Source organism: Solanum pennellii, chromosome 6, assembly GCF_001406875.1.
Source record: "Solanum pennellii chromosome 6, SPENNV200".
In the NCBI taxonomy this organism is placed as follows: domain Eukaryota; kingdom Viridiplantae; phylum Streptophyta; class Magnoliopsida; order Solanales; family Solanaceae; genus Solanum; species Solanum pennellii.
Window position 1 is genome coordinate 26001505 of NC_028642.1, and position 21001 is coordinate 26022505.

A 21001-nucleotide genomic window follows, 5' to 3' on the forward strand; every position below is an offset into this window, starting at 1 on the left:
GAAAGTATATTTTGCTTCAAGTGTATTATTCTCAAGAAGTATTTCAAGAAAGTGTAATTATCTTTAATTTCAAATGTATTATAGAAGAGTTTCAAGAAAGTATATTTTTCTTCAAGTGCATTATTTTCAAGAAGTATTTCAAGAAAATATTATTATATTTAATATTAAGTGCATTATTTTATTAAAAAGTTCAATAAAACGACATTTAGCTTCAAGTTCAATGATTCTATGAACATTTCTATTCAAGTTCATCAGTGGGTCTACCTTCACCCATTGAGTCCCAAAGAGATCTCATTTTCTTCAAGTTACAATATCTCCAAGACTAGGGTTTTTATGATCTTAGTGGGTTCTTATTGAAATTAATTTTCTTCTTCATGATTAATCCTTAATTGCATGATCTTTAGGCTTTTTAAAATACATGTCTCAAATTATTAAAATTTTCAGAAATTAGGATGTCTTTGAGATAAATAATCTCTGAGTATATTTTTTGATGTCATGATATAGATGCTTCGAGATGAGTGTGTTTATGAATATGTTATGAAATCGTGATTCCTAAAGGAGCTATTCTACGATATGAAGCTATGATTTTATTGGTAATACTAGATTTTGCCTTTCCAAGTATTATGATATGATTATGTTGGTTTCCTTTTGGATTTTACATAGCATCGAGGAGACTTTGGAATGAAGTTCATACTTCTAGTAGTGGTTTGGTCATTAGAAGAAACTCCCTTGTCCTTAACTATGTGCCCCCATATAATTTATCTTAGAAATACATAGATAGTGGATCAACCTAAGCTAATATATATGGTCCTTACTTGTCAAGTAGGAAAAACTCTTTTCAACTTGGAAAGTACATGGGATTCCATATTATCGTTCACCTTATCTATGCATATTAATGTTAAATATCCCACAAAATAACTATGTTTTCATCAAAGGCATTTTTATAACTTCTTCAAATACTATAATTTAAACTTATGTTATTATTTTCATAATATTTCTTTGACCTTACATTCAATTATTTCTATTTTAGTATTTATCAATTGCATATTTTACTACTTGGTCATTACGTTAGTTCGTGTATGTCAATTTCATATTTAGTTTAGTGTCTCATATTCATCATGTCTAACTTTACAAATCATCGTGCATATATCTCTAATCAGTACATCCAAAGAATTGATTCACATACATCTTGTGGCTACATTTTTCATGTGGTGTAATTCAGGTTCTTACTATTAGGATGCTAGCCAATTGAATGGCAACCTTTAGCAAGAAGGTGACGTTTTCTCTTATTTTGCGCAATCAAATTAATTTGTAGTCCAAGTATGTTATTTCTATTCGCATGTATTGATTAAAGAGATAAAGGGTCATGTCCTTGTTTACTATAACTAGTATTGGTGGAGACTTCAAAGACGGTTAGATAGAGTTGTTGTACTCAATCAATTCTATTCTATATTTTTTTTTGGGAAACGGGCGTTGATTCATCATGCAAATTGAAATAACTAGGAAGAAGCTTAAATTTTGAAATAGTTATTTTTTTAGTTAGATTAAAAATCTGAAAATTTAGTTATATTAGGAAAAGTAAGATTTTGGTAACCTTCAAATGACCATAACTTCTATATAAGGATGAGTTAGATGTACTTGTAGATATGGTTGAAAAGCCCTTGGAATAATCTTTCCAACCCAACAAGTTTGGGCAATTCAAAGATCGGATGTGTGAGTTATTTGCTTTGGAAGTTGGGTTGTTGGAAAGAAAGTCCAACTCAAATATTTAAGGGGTAGTTGGTCTTTTCCTTACCATAACTTAATAAATTCATTTTTGGTAATAATTCTAGGGGCTAAACTGCTTGGTTTCAGTTTAAACTTTTTGAAAAATAGAGTTTAGGGTATTTAGGGAAAGAACGCAAGAGAAAAGATTAGAGAAAAAGTACGATTCATCGTTTCCTAAAGATTTGACTGCAGGTTCTTCAAGGTTTTGATCCCACTAGGTAGGTAGGTGAATCTCTTCGTTCACCCACGCTCAAAGCATGTTTAATTCAGTGAAATTTATCCTAAAAGAGTTGGAAAATTGATGTTCTTGACATGTATTCTTAAATTTTAATAATGTTACTGAATCAAGAGGAATGAGAAATTTATGAGTTCCTTGCATTGATTTTTAGGGTTGTTTTGAATTAGTTTCTTGACTATATATGTTAGGCACTGGTATTTTAGAACAAATCTGGGAAAATGGTAGAGTTAGGAGAATTAGGGCTGGAAAAAGTCTAGCAGAGTCCCTGATACATGTCCGCGTCGCAGACTTGTTCCCCGAGAGAACAAAAATTTGCTCTGCATCTCAGAGAGGATGCGGACTCCACTATTTCAAAATTTAATTTTGCGAATAATTATTTAGGATCATATACGTCGCAGACATGTTCCAAGATGGTGATTGCATAACTTTTCTCAAGTTTAGATATTCCAAATCATTCTTTAACATCAAGAGACCTTTCCTATCACAAAATATAATCCTTGAATCCATAATTCAAATTCAATGAAAGTGAATAGTAAATTCAAGTAAAGCTAAGAGTCAATCCAAGGAAAGTTAAGAGTCAAGTCAAGTGAAGTTCATCAAAGTTTTTAAGGGTCTTTTACAAATGTTTTAACTTTGTTTTTAAGACTCCAATTTCAAGTTAAGTAGAGAGTAAAGAATTAAGTTCATTTCTTAGAATTTTATAAGGGGAACTAATTATTCCCTAAGAATTTTGTAAATGTTTTCACATATAAGCAAGAAAGGAAATTGTCATTTCCAGAATAGCCATTTATCTAGTTTTTCAATAAAGAGGAAACTATGATTTTCAATAGAGAATTTAAATGATGTTTGAACAGTTATCTCAAACCATAAAAGAAGTTGTTTTAATAACGTATGATCTACGTTTTTTGGGAGTAGTGTTGAGCACCGATATGGGACGCAAGTTCATATTAACTCAAGCCCCCATAAACCATGTAGCCATCATGGAGAGATAAAGTATAATACCTTTCAGATGATTCTTTAGTGTCTTTTAGCATAGAATAGAGATTAGTTCAGGTCATACACCGAGGGAAAGGTATCGGTTGGACCTATGCAATGTGAGGTAAAGCGTTGTACCATAGCTTAGTCTCATAATGCTTGTTGTCGGTTAGAGAATCTCCCATAGAATTTGATGTATTTTTTTACATACATCAGTTTATTGTATTTTGACATACATTTAGAGTTGTGTTGTATCCCTTCTATTAACACAGAGTTGACATCATGTCTCTAAACAAAGTTTTCTTTATATTGCATCTGCTTTAAACAGCTTTATCATAAAATGAGTTTAGTTAAGTATTCATTAATTGAGAAGAGCCAAGTAAGTGTTTCTTTCAAAAACTCTTTCAAGCCTATGTTTGTTAGAATTTCAACTCTCATACTCATACATTCTATATAGCGATGCAGACCCAGGTAACCAGGATCGACATCAAGCGCTTCTTTGATCCACCATGAGCATTCAGAGTCTGTTAGTGAGCCTTCTTGCATTCTCGAGGACTCTTTGCCTTCTTTCTAGTTTAGATCATTAGGATGTTATGGGGGTTTTCCCGACATCCATCTTAGTTATGTTAGAGGCTTCATAGACAGACATATTTTAGTCCTTTGGGTCTTCGCATTGTTATCTATTGTTTAGAGTTGGGTTGCAATTTTTGGCCAAGTTGAATGTTTATTCTTTGAATCATTGCCAGTTATTTTAATGTTGAATTCATTTAAGTTCATTGATCATTTGAAATATGAATATTATTTTGTTGAGTTAATTAAGACAGGCTAAGGGTTCGCTTAGGGCCAGCAATGGTCTTCGAGTGCCAGTCGCGCCCAGGGTGTAGGATCTGGGCATTACAAACTTGGTATCAGAGAATACAGTTCAAGTGTCCTAGGATGTCTATGAAGTCGTGTTTGTAGATTCCTAGTTATCGGTGTGAAGAACACCACAGCTATAATTAGGAGGCTACAATATTTTGGAATTTCTTCACTCCTTTCATATTCCTTTTGTGTGATAGAGATGATCTCTAAAAATTTTCTCTGTGAATCGTGTTTGTGCATGTTCTTAGAAAACCATGCCTCCACGAAGAGTAGACAGATGTCGCTCAACGAGGATAAATATTGAGACACAAGAGCAAGGGGTACCTAATGTATCAAATGTGCAACCTCAAGGAGAAGTCCCCAATGTGTAATTTCGTGAGGCTATCTGAATATTGAGCCAAGGTGTAACTAACCAGGTTGGGCAGCAAAGAGGATGTCACACCCCGATCTACCATCGAGATGTAGACACAGAACCTATGACTACAAGTGATCCAAAGCTAACCCTCCTGGCATTATCATGAGCATACTAAAGATAATAAACTGATGCGCAAGTAAATCATGATTAAATCTCAACGGATGGGGGATACCCATATTCTATAACTCATATTTTTGAAAACAATGAGTTTAATGAAAATGAAATATTAACCCAATGCTAAGCTGAATCTAACTATGTCTGAAATAAGCCTCTAAGCTGGACTAGAAATACTTAGACAAGCCCCAGCTAAATCTAGCAAAAACTGAAACTAAGTGACTAAAGACTGGAATGAAAATCATAATTGTTGTCATCGAAGAATGAGGACTCACCACAGAATCTACAGAATTGGAGATCGAAAATTGATCTATGCATGATCTGGATTCTGAGAACCTGAACCTAAATAACGAGAAGATGTAGCGAACGCATGCGTTAGTACTTGAAAGTTACTGAGCATGTACTAGATGTAATTACCAATTTATAACATGCTAAAACTTAATACTGAATATACTGATAAATTGTCAATGCAGAGAGTCTGACTGATCTGTGGGATCTACTAATAACCGATAATAAAACCACATGAGTTAACTGTAGAATCCGATGTATATGCCCCATCAAGAGGACCCAATATACCCTGCCAAAGGTATAAAGTCATGCTGGTGTGATCACTAAACGGATTGACCACAGAGGGGACTTACAACCTACTTGGCCAGTAGTTCTAGGACTATTTGAGTACGCTAAACCCTAGTCCAACTCGGTATTATGCTACTCCCATGGATTATATAAATTTACTAATTATGTCTAGTTTTCTGTAAATAATGGACAGCTCAAAACTTAACATGCAAATTGGGAGTGCAACAATTAATCTGGTAATTATGAATTTATAAATGAGGCATGTATATCTGAAGTGTCTGAAATATCTGACCTAGCATGTGTAATTTAAGAACTAAAGAAATACAAAGCTAGGGTTCTGAAATTCATGCGATAATATGAGTAATAACATGATAATCTCATTTGGAACATATATTTAATAAATTCATGAAGTTTTATCAAAGTTCTAGAAACCCTAGGTTTAATCATGACAAGAGATTCAAGAATTAAACTGAAAACTAGGGACCCAATGGGTGAAAGGAACACACTAGTGAAATCCCACATACATGGTGATGAAATCCACGGAAAAATACTTAGGTTTTGGGGCTGGAACTACTGCAACTTGTGGCGTTCTTGAACTAGGATTCTTGAGTTTTTTATCCTCTCTTGCTTCTAATTTTCTAAGTTTTGATTTAATGATTTGACTTAGATATAATTTTAATTATGTTTCTAGGCTTAAACAGACTAAAATATGATGATTTAAGGTCAAAACAACGTAACTTAGGGTTTAAACGAAGTGGGAAAGGTTCAAAAGACCCCTAGGAAAGTTGTTGTCGGACCAAACAACGTCCAGGGCTGATGGTCCGTCGACTGGGCCTGTTCGACAGGCCTTTACTAAAATGGGCATAACTTTTTACTCAGAGGTCTGATTTTAGCAAGGTAGGTGGCTATAGAAATATAATTCAATTATATATTTGTGGTCATGTCATTGGACACCTAATAAATTTTGTGCTAAAAGTTATGACCATTTGAAGTTGACCCAACGGCATTTCCCCTTAACTGTCTACAAATTTTGCACCTACGGACCGTGCTGGTCATCCGTAGCTCTTGTCATAGAGTGGGTGAATGGGGGTCTCGATCAACGGTCACGGACTATGGACCGTCGTATGACCTACGAACCGTAAGTCTGTCCGTCGTCCAAGACTTAACTAATTTTTCTAGGCTGAAATTTTTGGGAGTTTCTAATCCCATCGATGGTTATGCAGGACGTACCGTGGTTCAGGCTACGGTTCTTGAATGAAGACTAACTAGCTGAAATAGAGGGAGAGAGCATCAAACTCCACTACTAAACACTGAGAACTGAGTTTCTGACAGAATTGAGTTTCGAGTACATGCAAATACATCGAAAATGCAAGTACAAACTGAGGGAACATGATTCTAAGACTGAATTTATGCATGAACGACTTGAAAACTGAAGAGGAACTTTACCTCTAGCTGGAGTAGGATCAAAAGGAAAAAGGTGAGGATACTTGGCTTTCATGGTTGCTTCTGCTTCCCAAGTAGCTTCCTTTATTGAATGACTTCGCCACAAAACCTTGACTGAAGCAACTTCTTTGTTTCTCAACCTTATGACCTAACATCAAGAATATCAATTGGTACATCCTCATAAGAAAGACTATATTTTACCGCCACACTCTCCAATAGCACTATAGAGGCTGGATCACCCACACACTTCTTCAGGAGTAAGATGTGGAAGACCGACAGCACTGGTTCTAATTCTGCTGGCAACTCTAACTAAAATGCCACCTTTGCCAACCCTTTCAAGATCTTGTAAGGGCATACATATCTAAGACTTAGCTTCCCTTTCTTTCCAACTCTCATCACCCCTTTCATAGGTGAGACTTTCATAAAAAACCAATCATCAACTTGGAACTCTAGTTCCCTTCTCCTAACATCTGCATAAGATTTATGATGACTTTTGGATGTCTTAAGTCTATCACTAATGAGTTGCACTTTCTCCATAGCATAAAAGACTAAATCTTGCTCTATCAAAGCTGCTTCACCTACTTCAAACCAACCAACAGGAGATCTATATCTACACCCATATAAAGCCTCATAAGGGGCCATCTAATGCTGGAATTGTAGTTATTATTGTAGGCAAACTCAATAAGAGGAAAGTGATCATCCCAACTACCTTTGCAATTGATCACACAAGCTCTCAACATATCATCTAAAGTCTGAATGGTACGTTCTGCCTTCCCATCCGTCTGTGGATGAAATGTTGTAATAAGGTTAACTTGAGTACCAAGACCTTTCTGAAATGACTTCCAGAAATGAGAGGTAAACTGAGGACCTCTATCTGAGATGATAGACAAAGGAACCCTATGAAACCTCACAATTTCATTGATTCCCCCGCCGAATTTGTAGTCTTGACCATTAAAAAACTAAAAGACTTAGTCATCCTATCAACTATCACCCAAATGGAGTCATGTTGTCTCCGAGTAGGCGGTAATCTTTTGATGAAGTCCATATTATTCACATCCCACTTCCAAGTAGGAATATCGATCTCATGAGTCATACCTCCTGGTTTCTGATGTTCTACCTTGACTTGCTGGCAATTGGGCACTTACTCACAAAATATTCTATATCCCTCTTCATGTCATTCCTCCAATAGACTTCTCGCAGATCGCGGTACATCTTAGTGGAACCTAGATGAATATAATACCTAGAGTTATGGGATTCTGCAAGAATATATTGTCTCAACTCTCCCACATCAGGAACACACAACCTACCCTGGTAGTGAAGTACACCACCTCCCCCTTGGGAGAAAACCTCCACTCTTTGGTTATGGACTGCACCCTTAAGTTCAAGCAAGACTGGATCACTGTCTTGCTTTTCCTTAACCTCCACTACCAAAGACGACTCTGCCCCATTCTGAACTTTTACACCATTGTTTGATATGCTCATAAGGCGAACTCCCAAGCGAGAAAGCCTGTGATCATTCTTCACTAGCTCCTTCATTTCTTCCTCAACATGGGATACCCTACCCATAAATAATCTACTAAGAGCATTTTCTACTACATTAGCCTTACCAGGATGGTAATGCACACTCATATTATAATCCTTAAGGAATTCAAGCCATCTCCTCTGTGAAGATTCAACTCTTTCTGGGTGAACACATACTGAAGGATCTTATGATCGGTGAACACATCTACATGGACACCATACAAGTAGTGTCTCCATATCTTGAGTGCAAAAACCACTGTTGCAAGCTCGAGGTCATTAGTTGGATAGTTATTCTCATGCTCCTTAAGCTGCCTAGAGGGATAAGATATCACCTTACCTCGCTGCATTAACACACAACCTAGGCCAACTCTAGATGTATCACAATAGATCACATAACCATATGAACCTTGTGGTAGATGAGTCAACCTAGTCAATGGTGAGTCTATGGATGAAAATCTTTCCACAAACCTTTTGCAATAACCTGCTAGACCTAAGAAACTTCTTATATCTATAGTAAAGGTAGGTCTGGTCCATTGTTTCAATGCTTCTATCTTTTGTGAATCTACTCGGATCCTTCGCTTGATACAATGTGACCAAGGAAAGCAACTGATTGCAACCAAAACTCACATTTGCTAAACTTAGCGAATAATTGGCGATCTTTGAGCATCTGTAGAATAATTCTCAAATGAATTGCATGTTCTTCCTCACTCCTAGAGTAAATGAGGATATCATTAATAAAAACGATAATGAACAAGTCAAAATAATGTTTGAACACTCTGTTCATCAAATCCATGAAAGTTGCAGAAGCATTGGTTAGTCCAAACGACATAATTAAAATTCATAATGACCATACCGAGTCCTAAAGGTTATTTTCGGAATGTCACTATCTCTGACTCTAAGCTAATGATAACCCGATCTGAGGTCTATCTTTGAGAAATGGCTAGCACCCTAAAGTTGGTCAAACAAGTCATCAATCCTGGGGATGGGATACTTTTTCTTCATTGTGACCTTGTTCAACTGTCTATAGTCAATGCACATTCTGAGAGAACCATCTTTCTTCCTTAAAAACAACACCGGTGCACCTCATGGTGAAATACTAAGTTGATGAAGCCCGTATGTAGAAGGTATTTAAACTACTCTTTCAATTCCTTAAGCTCTGTTGGAGACATTCTGTAAGGAGGAATAGAAATAGGCTGGGTATCTGGAAGGAGATCAATTCCAAAGTCACTTTCCCTTTTGGGAGGGACTCTGGGAAGATCTTCTGGAAACACTTCTGCAAATTCACAAACTACTGGAACTGACTCAAGAGTTGGGGTTTCAAGGATAGAATCTTTAACTCAAACTAGATGATAGAGATAACCCTTAGATATAATCTTAATGACCTTAAGGTAAGAAATAAATCGACCCATAGGCACTAAGTTACTACCCTTCGATTCTAAGATTAGTTCGTCTGGAAACTGAAAATTAACAATCCTAGTTCTACAATCAACTAAGGCATAACATGAATGTAACCAAACATGCCTAGAATGACATCAAAGTCTACCATTTCTAACTCTACTAGATCTGCTGAGGTGACTTTCTGAGGGACAGTGACTGGACAATTTCTGTATACCCATCTAGATATAAATGGGTCACCGACTGGAGTAGAGACTGAGCAAGGTTCTGATTGAGTTTCTTGACTGACATTGAATTGGACTGCTAAACTGAGTTATAAAAGACAAAGTCATGTTTGTTGTCTTTCAACTGAGTGAACCATATGTTAGTCACATTCTTGAGTTTGTAGGATGCAAATCTCACCTATCACTACGAGTTACTGACATCACACCAAATATTTTCTTGACCTTATCAATGAACTTCTGTGGGTCCTTAACAACTTGCGACCCTAAAAACTTAGTCTGATTCATCCTAACAAAATCACAAACTCTGCATTGTTCTTGGTGGTCATACTCTGAGACAAAATCTAAATTGGCGTTCTGAAACTCTACATTTAAACTTCCTTATCTGGTACTAGAGGAATTTCGTTAGCATTGCGTGCATTAGCATTCCATGCCTAAGCTCTACAAGAAGGAATGAATTTAAGTGCACAACGTCAAGTTAGAATGGAATTTGATCATACCTTATGCACGATAAGAGTAACAAAAAAGTGAAGTTTTTTCCTAAAACACTTCATAGCCACCCTTACATTAGATGTGGTGCACATCAGACACATGAGAAGGACTCTACTTAGTGCGGCTTTTCAGACATCTTAGGACACTTAAACCTAGTGCTCGTATACCATGTTTTGTCACGCCCCGAGCTACCCCCAAGACGTGGACACAGAACCTAGGACCACAAGTAATCCCAAGCCAACCCTGCTGGCATAATCATGAGCATACTAAAGATAATATACTGATGCGGAAGCTAAATCATAATTAAATCTAAAAAGATGGATAAACCCATATTCTAGAACTGAGATATTTGAAAACAATGAGTTTCATACAAAGGAAATATGAACTCAATGCTAAGTTGAATCTAACTATGTCTGAAATAAGCCTCTAAACTGGACTAGAAATACTGGGACAACCCCCAGCTAAATTTAGCAAAAACTCAAACTAAGTGACTAAAGACTTAAATGAAACTCATAACTATTGTCCTCGGAGAATGAGGACTCACCACTGAATCTACTGAACTGGAGATCGAAAATTGATCTATGCATGATCTGAAATGCTGAGAACTTAAACCTACATCACGAGAAGATGTAGCGAACATATGCTTCAGTACTTGAAAGGTACTTAGCATGTAGGATAGAGTAAAAGCTGAAATAATACATAACTGAAAAAGCATAAAAGCAAGTATAATAATCTATCTGATAAACTGAATTCTGAGCTAACTGGATGTAATGACCAATTTATAACATACTAAAATTGAATACTGAATATACTGATAAATGGTCAATGTAGAGAGTCTAACTGATCTGTGGAAGCTACTAATAACCGATAGTAAAACAACATGAGCTAAATGTAGAGTCTGATGTAAACGCCCTTTCGAGAGGACCCAATATAGCCTGCCAAAGGTATAAGGGATTGCTGGCGTGATCACTAAACTGATTGCCCACAGAGAGGACTTACAACCTACTTGGCTAGTAGTTTTGGGACTATTTGGGTACTTTAAACACTAGTCAAACTCTGTATTATGCTACTTCCGTCAATTCTATAAATTTACTGATTATGTCTAAGTTTCTGTAAAAACTGGACAGCTCAAAACTGAACATGCGAATTTGGAATGCAACAATTAATCTGGTAATTATGACTTTATAAATGAGGCATGTATATCTAAAGTGTCTGAAATATGTGACCTAGCATGTGTAATTCAAGAACTAAAGAAATACTAAGTTAGGGTTCTGAAATTCATGCGATAATCTATGTAATAACATGATAATCTGATTTAGAACATATATTTAATAAACTCATGATGTTCTATCAAAGTTTTAGAAACCCTAGGTTTAATCATGACAAGAGAATAAATAATTAAACTGAAAACTAGGGACCCAATAGGTGAAAGGAACCCACTAGTGAAATCTCACGTAACTGGTGATGAAATCCAAGAAAAAATACTTATGTTTTAGGGCTGGAACTGCTGGAACTTGTGGTGTTCTTGAACGAGGTTTCTTGAGCTTTTTCTCTTCTCTTGCTTCTAATTTTCCAAGTTTGATTTAATAATTTAACTTATATATGTTTTTAATTATTTTTCTAGGCTTAAACTTACTAAAATATGATGACTTAGGGTCAAAACAATGTAACTTAGGGTTTAAACGAAGTGAGAAAGGCTCAAAAGACCCCTGGGAAAGTTGTTGTTGGACCAAACGACGGCCAGGACTGACGGGCCGTCGTCTGACTGAGCCCCGTCGTTGGGTCGGTCAACTAGGCCTGTTCGATAGGCCTTTATTAAAATGGGCATAGCGTTTTACTTGGAGGTTCAATTTTAGCAAGGTTTGTGGCTATGGAAAGATAATTCAATTATCTATCAATGGGTAAGTCATGTGACACCTAATTCATTTTGTGTTAATATTTATGACAATTTTAAGCTAACCCAACTGCATTTCCCCTTAACTGACTGTAAATTTTCCACCTACGGACCGTGTTGGTCATCCGTAGCTCTTGTCAGAGAGTGGGTGAATGGGGGTCTCTATCGACGGTCACGAACTACGGATCGTCGTCTCGCCTATAGACTTTAAGCCCATCCGTCGTCCAAGACTTAACCAATTTTTCTGGGCTGAAATTTTTGGGAGTTTTTGATCCCATCGACGATTGTTCATGACGGATCGTGGTTCAGGCTAGGGTCCATCGATGCCACCGTTGGTTGCACCTGCAGATTTTTTAGTAAAGCTGGGTTTTGGTCTATTTTGGATACGGGGTGTTACAGAGGAGCTCGACAAGACGAGGCTCACACTTCAAGGATTCGTGAGTTCTTGAGAATAAATCCCTCAAGTTTCACTGGTTCGATCACTACAGAGGACCCATAGAACTTCATTGCGGAACTGAAAAGTTATTCGATGTGATGCATGTTGTTGATACTGTGAGAGTTGAGCTAGCTGCATATCAGATGAATGGTATTTCTAGAATGTGGTTTGATTAATAAAAAGAATGTAGAGACGAGTATGCACCACTTGCGAGTTGGACTTATTTTGAGGAAGTTTTCTTTGGGCATTTCTTTCTCCGAGAACTGAAAGAGGCCAAGGTACATGAGTTCCTCACACTTAAGAAGGATTCTTCAAGTGTGCATTTGTATGGGTTGAAGTTCATCCAACTATCTCGTTATGTTCCAGAAAAGGTTAAGGACATGAGGAGTACAATGAGTTTGTTTGTTGCTGGGTTAGGCCATTTATCAAGCAAAGAGGGTCGTGCAGCAATGCTTATTAGAGAAATCTACATTTCGAGGTTAATAATCTATGTGCAACAGGTAGAGAAGAGAAACTCAGAGATAAAGAGGAGTTCAAGAATAAAAGGGTTAAGATAGGGAATGAATTGGGGCAGCAGAAGAATAATGACAACCAGTCATCATTCAAATAGAAACAGAATGGGTATGCACCATCATCTACTAGTGCACCTGCACCTAGAAACAATGGTGAGCATCATGGCCAGAATTCGCAAAACTTCAGTGCTATACCACCACAGTCTCAAGGTTGTGTGGCACAACGAAGTAGTTGGGCTCTTGTATGTGCTAGATGTGGTAGACACCACTCAGGTAAGTGTCGTGTTTGGCAAACAGGTTGCTACAAGTGTCATCAAGAGGGTCACTTCATGAAAGAGTGCCCTAAGAATAAGTAAGGGGGTGGAAATCCAGGTAATAAAGCCTGATCTTCATTAATTTCTCCACCAGAAACGGCTGCACCTAGAGGATATACTTCTGGTACTAGTAGAGAAGAAAATCTCCTCTATGCAATCATGAGTCTCTAAGAGCAAGAGAATCTCCAGATTTTGTTAGTGTATGATCATAGTCTTTGCTTTTGATGTTTACGCTTTGCTAGAACCAGGAGCAAGTTTATCTTTTGTAACCCTTATGTTGCAAATAAGTTTGATGTCACTCCTAAGAAACTTTCTGAATTATTCTGTATTTATACACTTGTTGGGGAGTCTATTCTACCCTTCGGTGATTTTATTGTGATTGTGTCATTTCCATCAATTACAAAAACACCATGGCTTATCTAGCTTAGTTATACATAGTAGATTTCAAGGTCACTTTAGGTATAAGTGCTGGTTTCATTTCTGTTATGCATCAAGAGATTGTAGAACTCGAGTTGTCAAGTTTCAGATTCCTAATGAGTCAGTCGTAGAGTTGAGTAGTTGTTCAGCAGTGCCTAAGGGTTATTTTATTTCATACCTTAAGGTGAAAATTTAGTTTTGAAGGGTTATACCAATAACTTAGTCTAAGTTAACGACTTAGGTGCTAAGGTACCTCCCATTTAGTCAGTTCATATAGTAAAGGAGTTTCTAGAAGTTTTTTCTGATGATCTACCCGGAGTCCCTCCTAAGAGAGAAATAAACTGTCATAAACTTCATTCTAGATCCTCGTCCTATCTCTATTCCTCCATACAGAATGGCACTAGCAGAGTTGAAAGAGTTGAATGAATAGTTAAAATATCTTTTAGATAAGGGCTTCATTCGACCAAGTGTCTCACCTTGCGGCGCTCTAGTCTTGTTTGTAAGAAAGAAAGATTTTTTCCTTAGGATGTGTATAGATTATCGTCATTTGAAAAGGTCACCATCAACAATAAGTATCCTCTTCCTAGAATTCATGATCTTTTCAATAATCTTCAGGGTGCTTCTGGTTTTTCTAAGATTGACCTCAAATCAAGCTACCATCAGTTGAGAGTAAAGGGGTGTGATATTTCCATGACAGCATTCAGAACCCGTTGTTGGTCATTGTGAGTTTATGGTCATGTCACTTTTATTTAAGTTATGCACCTACAGCGTTCATGGACCTTATGAATAGAGTATTCAAACCTTATTGAGATATGTTTGTTATCATCTTCATTGATGACATACTAATCTATTCAAGGAATGAAGAAGATCATGCTAGTCACCCTAGGATAGTCCTTCAGACTTTGAAAGAAAAAGAGTTATATGCTAATTTCTCAAAATATGATTTTTGGCTTGAGTTTGTGGCGTTTTTAGGCCTTATAGTTTCCGGTGATGGAATCAAAGTTGACACCCAAAAGATAGAATCGATTTAGAATTGGCCTAGGCCCCCATCTCCAATTGATATTAGGAGTTTCTTGGGTTTGACTAGCTACTATATAAGGTACGTAGAGGGGTTTCATCTATTTCGTCTACTTTGACCAAGTTGACGGAGAAGATAGTTAAGTTTCAATGGTCTGAAGCTTGTGAGAAAAGCTTTTCGAAATTGAAAAAGAGGTTGACTACTGACCCTATTTTGACCTGAACAGAAGGTACATAAGGTTTTGTGGTGTTTTGTGATGCATCTAGAGTGGGTTTGGGTTGTGAATTAATGCAGAATAGCAAAGGTATAGCTTATGCCTCCAGACAGTTAAAAGTTCATGAGAAGAATTACTCAACCCATGATCTAGAGTTGGATGTTATGGTTTTCACCTTGCATATATGGTGTCATAATTCATATAGTGTTCATCTTGATATATTCACTGATCATAAGATCCTGCAATATATGTTCACCCAGAAAGAGCTTAATCTCATATAGAGGCGGTGGTTAAAATTATTCAAGGATTATGACATGAGTATTCTTTACCATGTAGGTAAGGCTAATGTGATTTCTGATGCTCTAAGCAGGTTGTCTATGGTCAGTACTTCCCATGTTGAGGAAGGAAAGAGAGAGTTAGCAAAAGATGTGCCATGATTTACACGCCTTAGATTCAAACTTATGGATTCCACAAAAGGAAGAATAGTGGTGACGAATGGAGCTAAGTAATCAATAATGTCATAAGTGAAATAAAAGCAAGACCAAGATCTTGTTTTGCTTGAATTGAAGGAAAATGTCCTTAATCAAAGAAAGTTAGCTTTTAAACAGGTGGGAGATGGTGTATTGAGGTATCAAAGTAGGTTGTGTGTAACAATAGTTGATGGACTTCAAGAGAGGATCATGGAAAGATCTTATAGCTTCAAATATTTCATTCATCCGGGTTCCACAAATAAGTATTACAATTCGATAGAGGTGTATTGGTGGAGTGGCATGGAGAAGGGCTTTGCAGAATTTGTTGCTAAGTGTCCTTATTGCAAACAGTTTAAAGTAGAGCACCAAAGACCCGGTGGTTTGGCTCAGAATATAGAACTTTCAGAATGGAAGTTAATATGGATTTCATCACAGGTTTAACATATTCTCGCAAACAACATGATTCTATTTGGGTTGATTGTGGATATAATGATGAAATCAGCCAACTTTTTTCCGGTAATGACTACCCATCCAGCAGAAGATTATGTCAGGCTACATAGTCAGGAGGTGGTAAGACTTTATGGTGTTCCAATTTCCGTTATTTCAGATTGAGATGTACAATTTACTGCACAATTCTGGAAATCTTTTCAGAAAGGTTTGGGTTCAAACGTTAACCTGATTATGATCACCTACCTCTCATTGAGGTTGCTTACAACAATAGTTATCACTCTACCATCCATATGGCTATGTATGAAACTCTTTATGGGAGATATGTAGATCTCCTATTGGATGGTTTGAAGTTCGTGAAGCAGGGTTAATAGGACCAGATTTAGTTCACCAAGCTATGGAGAAGGTGAAGGTTATACAAGAGAGGTTGAGAACAAAGCAGAGTCGTCAAAAGTCCTACACTAATATTAGAAGAAGTCCATTAGAGTATGAAGTAGATGATTGGGTATAAACATAAATTTAACCCATGAAGAGTTTTATGAGGTTTGGTAAGAAGTGTAAGCTCAATCCCCTATATATTGGACCTTATCGAATATTTAAAAGGATTGACAATGTAGCTTATGAGTTGGAGCTACCACAAGAATTAGCAGCAGTTCATCCAGTGTTTCATATCTTTATGTTGAAAATGTTCTTGGGAGATCCTACGTTGATCATTCCAACTAAAAATATTATGATCAAGGATATCTTGTCTTATAAGGATATTCCTGTTCAGATTCTAGATCACCAAGTTCGCAAGTTAAGGACAGAAGTGGTTGCATCAGTCCAAGTACTTTTGATGAACCTATTTGTTGAAGAATTTACTTGGGAAGCTGAAGAGGATATGAATAAGACATACCTATATCTCTTTAAATCCGAAGAAAATGCTGAACAAGGTACTAATTCTCTTCTTAGTACTCTTTGAATTCTGCATGAGCATGTTTATTGTGAATTTGCTTGTTGGTGTTTGAACTAGATGTTACCACTCTTAGCCTAGTGATATTAATATCATTCGAGTACAAATAATCCCAAGGAGGAGATATTGTAACCTCTTTAAAATTGAAATAACGAGGAGAAAGCTTAAATTTGGAAATACTCATTTTTTTGGAAAGAACTAAAAATCTGGAAATTTAGTTAAGTTAGGAAAAGTGATTTTGTGGTAAACTTCAAAAAACCATAACTTCTAGCGTAGTATGAGTTAGATATACTTCAAGATATTGTTGGAAATCCCTTGGAATAATCTTTCCAACGCCACCGTGTTTGGGAGTTTCCGAGTTCGGATGAGTAAGTTTTCCCTTTAGAAGTTTGGATGTTGGAATAAGAAAAATATAATCTGGATTTTTAAGGGTAGTTTTTTCATTTCCTACCCAGCTTAATTAATTCATCTTCAGTAATATTTCTAGGGGATAAATTGACTGGGTTCCGTTTATGCTTTTGAAAAATAGAGTTAGGGTTTTTGGAGAAAGAATGCAACAGAAAAGAGAAGAGGAAATGCAAGATTCATCATTTCGTAATGATTTGATTGGGGGTTGTTCAAGGATTTGATTTCACCGGTATGTAAATCACTCATAGAGTTGGATTCGTTCACCCATGCACCAAGCATGTTTAATTCAATGAAACTCGTCCTAAAAGAATTGGAAAATTTATGTTCTCGACATATAATCTTGAAATCGAATGTTATTAATAAATTAGGATGAATTGAGAAGCTTATGAGATCCATACATTAAGTTTTAGGATTGTTTTAATTTATTTTCTTGACTATATATGCTGTGCATCGGGATTTATAACGAATATGGGGAAGATGGTTGAGTTAGGAGAATCGGGGCTGGAGAACGAAGAAGGAAAATTTCAAGAAGAGTCCCTGAAACAAGTCCGCATCGTCGACTTGTTTCCCTAGAGAACAAAAATCTGCTTTGTGTATTGTAGAGAACGCGGACTCCTTTATCACAAAATTTAATTTTGCTAAAAATTATTTAGGAACATCTATGCGTCGCGGAATTGTTCTAAGACGGTGATTTCATAACGTTTCTAAAATTTAGCTATTCCAAACCATTCCTAAACATCATAGAAACCTTTCCTATCACAAATCATAACCCTTGAATCCTAATTCAAATTCAAGGAAAGTTAAGAGTAAATTCAAGTAAAGGTAAGAGTCAATCCAAGTAAGTTAAGAGTCAAGTCAAGTGAAGTTCATCAAAGTTTTCAAGGGTCTTTTACAAATGCTTTAACTTTGTTTTTAATACTCTAGTTTGAAGTTAAATAAAGAGTATAGAGTTTAGTTCATTTCTCAAAAGTTTATAAGGGAACTAAGTATTCTCTAAGAAGTTTGTAAATGTTTTCACATATAAACAAGAAAGGAAACTGAGATTTCCAAAAGAGACAGTAAGTTAGTTTTTTCAGTAAAGAGGAAATTATGATTTCCAAGAGATCTTTTAAGCTAAGTTTAAGATATTATCTCAAACCAAAGAAGAAGTTGTTTTAAGCACATATGAGCTAAGTATATTTTTGGAGTAGTATTGAGCACCGCTATCGGGATGCGAGTTCATATTAACTCTAGCCTCCATAAACCATGTAGGCATCATGGGCTGAGAAAGGATCATACTTTTTAGATTATCCTAAGTGCTTTTTAGCATAAACTAGTGGATCTACATATTATTTCAAGTCCTATACCGATGGAAAGGTATAGGATGGTCATTGGAAATGGACGTAAAGCATTGTACCATTAGTTAGGCTCATAGTGATGTATGTCGGTTAGAGAGTCTCCCAAAGAAGTTAATGTATTTTTATATACATCACTTTATTTTATTCTCACATACATTTAGAGTAATGTTGTATCGATTTTATATACACAGAGTTCACATCATGTCTTTAAACAAGCTTTTCTTTATATTGTATCTTCTTTATACTAATTTATAATGAAATGAGTCTAGTTAAGTATTCACGGGTTTGAGAAGAGTCATGTAAGTATTTCTTTCACAATTTATTTCAAGCCAATATTTGTTAGCATTCCAACTCTCATGCTCGTACATTAAATGTATTAATGCCAGCTTGCCTGCAACATATTATAATGCAGACGCAGGTAACCAGGATCACCATCCAGCTATTTGTTGATCCATCTTGAGCATTTAGAGTCTGTTGGTGAGCCTTCTTGCATTTCGCAGCGACCTTTACTTTCTTTCTAGTTTAGATCATTAGAATGTTGTGGGGTTTGTCCCAACATCCATCTTAATTATTTTAGAGGCTTCATAGAAAGTCAGATGTTAGTCCTTTGGATCTTTGCATTATTATTTCTATTGTTAAGACTTGGTTTGCCATTTTTGGCAAAGTTGAATGTTTCATCTTTAAAACATTCCCAGTTATTTTAATATTCAATTAAGTTAAGTTCATTGATCGTTTTAGATATGAATATTGTCTTCCAATGAGTTAAGTAAGTAAGTCTAAGGGTTCTCTTGGGACCGAAAATGGTATTCAAGTGTCAATCCCTCCCTGGGTGTATGTTTGGGACATGACAGGCATACCCCTAAACTTTTCGATTTGGACGTGAGATATCCCTCTTTATGAAAGTGGTTCATATACACCCTTACTGTTATGCAAATGGCTCACATACATCCTTACCGTTACCAAATGAACTCACATATACCCTTCATTTAACGAAAGTGATTTTGTTTAACCTTAAATTTTAACTTCTATTATTAAAAATCATTGAGGGATATATATGTTTCTTCTAGCAAAGTTCAAGGTAAATTTTAATAATTTTTTTATACATAAATTGTTTTTTGTCTTCTTTGATTATCATTATTTGAGTTTCTTACTTTATTTTATTTTAATTTCTTTTAACTCTTTAGTGTGAAAAAATAAAACTACTTTTTGTGGCTATATTATAATTTAGCACTGTTCCCACTATATTGTATTTTAGTTTTTGCATTTGAAGAAAAAAATTGGGTCATCTATGAAAAATTTTACAAGAATGTTAGTGAAACATAAATAAATTTGACCATCAAAATAATAAATCTATATTAGTCACTAAAAGAATCAAAATAATAAATCTATACTGACGTGGGATTATATTTTAAAAAACAAAATAAAATTAATTTTCACTTCTTTTAGAGGAAAAAGGTAAACGTAAGCCATTTGTATAATAGTATGGGTATATATGAGCACGTGATAACAATGGAGTATACGATCTATGTATGACAAAGTTAAGGGGTATACTAAACCCTTTTACCTTTTTTTTATTACAATTATTGTATACAAAACTTTGTTCAAAAATATATTAAACTAGTGTTCCATAATTATGCTTCAATTTGGTCATTTTCATTCGTTTACATGTTCATGATTAGTTGTTCATGACTATTTCAATGTCAAGGATTAGGATGGAGTCACATGTGACTCTAAGCACTGTGGTACGACTTGGGAGTAGTCTCGGGTCGTGACACTTTAGGTTATTTAGCATGGAACCCTATAGTGGGGGTGACTCCTTCCAGCATTGAGGTCAAATTTTGCAACTATGCCAACATCTGAGGTGGTTCGGCACCTCGTGGGTCTTATTGTATAGTTCAGAATTTTAACAAGTTCTAGTGGTGATTTGTGGGGCGAGGCAGTTATAGTGGTTCATCCAATATGTCATAGTTATGCTTGTATAAAGGATGTTGTTATACTATAGAGATCCAAGATATTTACAGTCTCTCATTGTGGTGCTTTGTTTAGGATTAGGGTGAATCCCAACCTTGTTGTTTAGGTCTTGATATTAGATCATAGGCACCTCAAACTAGAGGTTGAGGTAGATCTCGAACTAGTAGGGAGCATGTACTCTTGGTAGGTCTCCTCGCAGTGGTGTAGCTTAGTAGGCAGAGGTAGAGGTACCACTCAAGATAGAGGTGGTAGAGAGGCTAGTGTTATGCTTTCTCGGGGAGACCCGAGCCAGACTTTTTTGATGTAGTCATCACATGTATCATCTTGGTCTCTTCTTCATTTGAATATGTATTGTTTGATTCAATATATATTTCTCTTATGTTGTTTCTCACTTTTCTATTTGGTTTGATTTGATTTGTGATCACATGTATGTGCCTATTCGTGTTTCTACACCTGTGGTTGAGCCCTTAGTGGTGGATCGAGTGTAACGATATTGTCTTGTTTCTTTGAAAGGGTATGACACTTGGGTAGACTTGATTAATCTAGGGTGGTGGACTTCAATGATATATAGGGTTTGTATTAGCTCTCTCCTC